Genomic DNA, 6,006 nt, shown 5'->3' on the forward strand with positions numbered 1-6,006 from the left:
TCTTTAACATTACATAGTTTATTTGAAGTAAATAACTAAGGGAAGTTAAGGCATAAGAACTAGTGTCCCAATAAAACTTTCTTATATTTGAGATGAAAATTCTTTTTCCTAGGACACTACATGCCTTTCCTAAATACAATTAATTATTCTACTTATTGCACTTAGAATGTTGACTGTTTTCAGTATTCAATTAAAACACTAAAGTGCTATGTGGATGAAGTGATATAAAAAGAGATTGTCATCAAGTATCGTGTAAAATGGCTGGAAATCCTAAGTATGTGGAAACACCAGTTTTGTATGAAGTAAAGGAAGAAGTCTAAAAATATGTTAGTGAGAAATGATGTAAATTTAGAAAGCTTTTTTTTTTTTTTCCTTTTGAGACAGAGGCTCAATCTGTTGCCCTGGCTACAGTACAGTGGCGTCATCATAGCTCACTGCAACCTCAAACTCCTGGGCTCAAAGGATCCTCCTGCCTCAATCTCCTGAGTGCGCACCACCACACATAGCTAATTTTTTCTATTTTTAGTAGAGACAGGGTCTCGCTCTTGCTCAGGCTGGTCTCGAACTCCTGACCTCAAGTGATCCTCCTGCCTCAGTCTCCCAGAGTGCTAGGATAACAGGTATGAGCCACCACGCCCAGCCTAGAAAACCCTTTGCTGCTTTAACTTTATTGAAGATCAGAAAGAGTGTCCTAACTAGTAAAAATTCAACTTAAAAATGAGTATTTTACTGAAAACCTGCCCTTAAAACCTACAGACCCTGTACCCCAGAGACTAGGATGTCTCAGACTTGTAGGTCCCACACAGGCCTAGGAGGGAAGCTCCACACTGAGAGCAGACCTCATAGCTGCCACACACAACTGGGTGCCTCTTTACACCTATGTTGTTTTTTTTTTTTTTTTTTTTCATTTTCTAGTCACCATATTTGTTAAAGGTATTTTTTTTTAATTACTAAAAATACTTCTTTGGTGCTTTTTTTTTTTTTTGTATGTGGGGGGTGCTGGGAGGACAAGTTCTTGCTCTGTCACCCAGGCCAGAGCGCAGTGGTGGGATTCAAACGATCCTCCCACCGTGGCCTCCCAAAGTGCTGGGATTACAGATGTGAGGCACTATGCCTGGCCTTGTGCATATTTTTACAACAGAAAGTTCTCAAATTAAGATACCTCTTTATGACTGCCTCTAATATTTCTATCCCTATATTTGAAGGGGTTTTTTTCATTTTTTTTTTTTTTTTTTACTCTGGTTCAAGAGAATCTAGTATCAATTGCATATTACTGTGATGAATCTGGTTTATTCATAATTAAACATTTTTATTTAACTTGTTCAAAATTATTTGTTCTAAGGATACAGTTCTTGAAGATGAATTTGTAGCAGAGCCATATCTAGTAGCATCCAGTTGCAAAGGAAACATGTTGTATGAGATTCAAGCCACTTCAAATCCTCCTAAACATGTTACATGCCTGAGAGAGAGGAGGGTTCTCTCCACCCACCCCATCCTAGTGTCTATCGACTTCTTGGGGAAAAAGAGGCACTAAGGCATTGATCCTTAAGTCCACAGCAATACACCATGATGCAGATAAAAACATCTCCCCATTTCTGTGTAGACACTGGTCCGAGGAACTGATAACACTAATGTATTAACTTCAGAGAAGAACTGGTCACTGATGTGTTGAGAAAGGAGCTGGGATAACTGCTGTTTTATTAAATACTTCAGAGCAGCTGAAACGACTGAAGTGAAACTCCAGAGGAACTAGTATCACTGAAGTGTTAATTCAGAAAGAAAATGAGACAATTGTGGTGTTACTTCAGAGGATCTGAGGTGTTTCATCAGAGAGGAGACGAGATCACTGGGTGTTACTTCTGAAAAGGGACCGACATCACTAAAGTGTACTTCAGAGTAGCTATGACCACTGAGGTTTACTTCAGAGGAGCTGAAATAACCAAAGTGGGATCACCAAGCTGCCACTAGAGATTACATCACTGAGGTCATTCTTCAGAGAGAGGTTGAGATTACTGAGCCTGATACTTTAGAGAGGAGCTGTGATCACTGAGATATTACTTCAGGATGGAGCTGACATCACTTAGGTGAATGTTCAGAGAGGAGCTGAGGTCACTGAGGTGATACTTTAGAGAAGTTGAGGTCACTGAAGTGAAAGTCCAAAAAGCTAAGATCACTGGGATGTTACTTCAGAGAGGAAATGAGACTACTGTAGTGTTATCTCATAAATTCCCCATGAAGGGAAGCTACCAACTCTTGCCAGTTGAGTCCACAGCTGACTCAGTGGCATCTGCTCAGAGCCCACTACTACTCAGGCCACAATTTCTAATCATGTTTGAAAATTAGAGACAAAGTCATGTTCCAATCAAGGTGAGAATAAGAATTCAATTAAATTCAATATACAAGAATATTTGTTTAGAAAGATTATATGTATCACAGCATATGTTACATAGTGAAGTTGTTCTGGATTGCTAAATCCTCCAATAACCTAAGATTTTCAGGGAAATCTTTCCTAAATGTATAGTTTGCTTTCCTGCTTTCTTTTAATGCCTGTTTTTGCTGTGTAAGGCTGCCATGGATTCACTCATGGGCATGCAGGTCCAGGTGTTCCTGGAGCCAGAAGGTGGGTGTCAATGCCCCTCTTCCTGGAGAAGATTCCCGGGCTATGTATTCTTGCCACTCACTTCCTTCTCTCCAAGGAGCAGGAAGCAGCACGTGACCTACTGGAACAAGTGAGCTGCCTGCCTTTTTGGGACATGACATCAGAGTCCAAAATGACCTTTGGGGTCCCCTTCATGCTGATAACAGCCTTCTCAGCCATTAGTACCTGCCTCTGACTTATCAACAGCATTCCACATTTATTTTAGATTTTTAATTTTATTCGGAAGTCTCTATATTTATGTATTTAAAGATTTCTCTTTATATTATTTCTCCTAACAGCTACTAAGCATTTGAAACTTAGTTCTCTTCAAATTTTCTCTTATTTTAGAACACACTTAATTCAACCTGGAATTTATTTCTATGTACTGTATATAATCTGACATTTTCCAATAAAGGCAATAACTGGAACAAATGTTTGGAGTGAAGGAAGATCAATAACTTTGGCATAAACATCTACAAATCAGTGACTATAGGACATGAGCAGGCAATTCCCAATAAGGGAAAATACAACCATAGAAGCCTGGAAAAGGCTCAAGTGTGCCAATTCTAAAACAAACAAAGCCATGCCATCCCTAATCAATTAGAAAAGATTATCCTGCAGTGGCCAGGGCTGTGAGGGTATTGAAAAATGGGTGCTTTCATGCATTGCTGATGACTGTCAATTAATACAATCTTTTTCCTCATGTACCATGCAGACTTTACCAAACAAAAGTAGAAAGTAGAAAGCTCTAGCTACACATAACTTTTCCCTGGAATTTCTCTGGGCCAGAAAGTGGTTTCTTTGTGCCTAGCCTGTGTCAGGTGTGAGGAGTCAGTGGTGGGACCCATCCCATCCCTGGAGGAAGATGACAGCACACCAGGACTTGGCTTGGCAGGTGCAGGTTTTTCTATGCAAAAGCTGTTGACTTTTCCTGCACCTAACAGAACAACTCAACAGGACTATTATACAAGGACACCGGTGACTATGCGTAGCAATGCACACTTAATAGCATCAAAGTGAGTTATAGATTGAAAAAAACATAACTATTTAACAAAACCAGAACATTTATTTGTATTTATTAATTGTATTATTTTCCCCCTTTTTGTACCCATATTTATTAGAGCCTTTTTCGTGAAAAGGAATTTTGGCTAGAGCTGATTGTAAATGGTTTTAGAGAAGAATTTAAAACAACTGGAAGACAAAAATTTAGAATAGTCGTGGTTAAAGTTTGATAAAAGTTCCCAATTGATTAGGCATTTTGGTTATTTCTATTACATATAGTATTTTAAGATAACCAAAATCATGGCTGGATGTGGTGGCTCACGCCTGTAATCCTAGCACTCTGGGAGGCCAAGGCGGGCAGATCATTTGAGCTCAGGAGATCGCTTGAGATCAGGAGTTCAAGACCAGCCTGAGCAAAAGTGAGAGCCGCCCCCCCCCATCTCTACTAAAAATAGAAAAAATTAGCCAGGCAACTAAAATTAAGAAACAAAAAAGTAGCTGGGCATGGTGGTGAGCACCTGTGGTCCCAGCTACTCAAGAGGCTGAGGCAGGAGGATCACTTGAGCCCAGGAGTTTGAGATTTCTGTGAGTTAGGCTGACGCCATGGCACTCTAGCCTAGGCAACAGAGCGAGACTGTCTCAAAAATAAAATAGAAAAGAAAAGAAAAGAAAACTGTAGTTAAAGAACTTATCCTTTTGTCAAGGAGTGAAAGCAACTAGCTCAATAAAACTCAGGACCGTCAACCAAGTGGGAGGTCTGAGACTCAGGAGAGACTCACCCAGTCACCTGCAGCCAGGGAGGGGCCAGAGGGGCTCAAAGGGCCAGTGCTTACTGAGGTGCCAGGTCCCTGCAATGATCCAGACAATCCTGGGCAGTCTACTGCATCCTTTTGCCATGTTGTCAACTGAAGAAAAAAAAAAAAAAACCAAGCTTTTAAAGAATTAAAGGTAGTTTTATTTAAAAGTCTGACTGAGGACCACAGACTGAGGACTACAGTGCAGGAGGAATCTTTCAGAGAGGTTCTGTCAGACTGCTCTGACACAGTATTTTAGTTTGCAACCTATATACAGGGGGTGGGGATTCAGTATGTGCAAAATCATATCAAAGTGCGGGTGCAAGAGTATGTCTGGTTATAGATTACAGAAGGATAATCACTAACCCTGTCAGACACTATCTTATGTGTAAGAAAACACAAGGACTAGAGTCTTTTATCTTTTAAGGAATATAGTGACTCAGGCAAGAGACATGGGGGCCATATGCTCTGTCCTGTTTTGTCTTCAGTGTATTTTTCTGGAGAGCTGTACATCATCACAGAGTTAGGGGCTTTATGAAATTATGCTGACAAGCAGAAATGAGCAAACATGGCTTCTTATGTTAACTACTTTGTCTCACACCCCCATGTCCCACAAGAGTGATGCAGTATGCCCCAGGAGGATGTTGGGCTTGCAGTGGGTATGTAGAAAACTAAGGAATGCCGAGTTTGGGGAATCTATCTTTTATAGCCAGTAGTAAGCCAGCCTCCTCTTTGTTCCTGAGGAAGACCTTACCTCAAGATTGTTGGCTGCAAACACACCATGAGAAGTGTCCCAGATAGAGTGGTCTTGGCATTCCCAGTGAGAATGTGCAGAGACACTCAGGGCCAGGGCAGATCACATCTCCCATACTGGACACTGCACCCACAGCTCAGCCATACACCTCACTTCTATTGTACTCTGCAATGATGGGAAAAGACTGCTCCTGTCTGGTTCTGGACCCTCTATCTTCATTACTTGGATCCATTACTGGGCAAGCATGCTCTGGTGCTTGCTCATTAACGCCCTGCTCTTAGTAAAAAGTGTTCCTCATCCTTCCCTGGATTAATCCAGGGAAGAGAAGGTGATGCTAAGGGTAGACAGGCAAACCATCTTGCCCTCAGGAGCTGTGGAAGGTACAGCAGTGGGCAGGCACAAAGATGAGTTCACTGTGGCTGGTATCCAGGGTGGGTTCCCAGGCAGAGAGCATGGTGGGTGCAGAAGTTCAGGGTACAAAACCGTGTGGAGATCTTGGAACGGCTTTCAGATTCTCGTTACTGAAAGGGTAAGTACCCAGCAGGAGTGCTGGACACCTGAGGCTCCACCAGATTGGACAGGGCCCAGGCCTAAAGCCTTGGCTATATGTGGGCCTCACCCTGGAGGCCTTGGGACTCAGGCGGGTTGGAGAGAGGCAGGGCCATATTTTGTTCAGGAAGATGCCCTGACTGCAGGGTGAGGGCTGGCAGCTCAGAGGTATCCCCAGCTGCTGTCCCAGGCTGTGTGTGGACCTCCACATACAGGAGGAGTCAGGCAAGGGTGAGCCATCATAGTAGGGGCAGGGAGGGAGGAACTGA

Source organism: Eulemur rufifrons, chromosome 3 (assembly GCF_041146395.1).
Source record: "Eulemur rufifrons isolate Redbay chromosome 3, OSU_ERuf_1, whole genome shotgun sequence".
Classification (NCBI taxonomy): domain Eukaryota; kingdom Metazoa; phylum Chordata; class Mammalia; order Primates; family Lemuridae; genus Eulemur; species Eulemur rufifrons.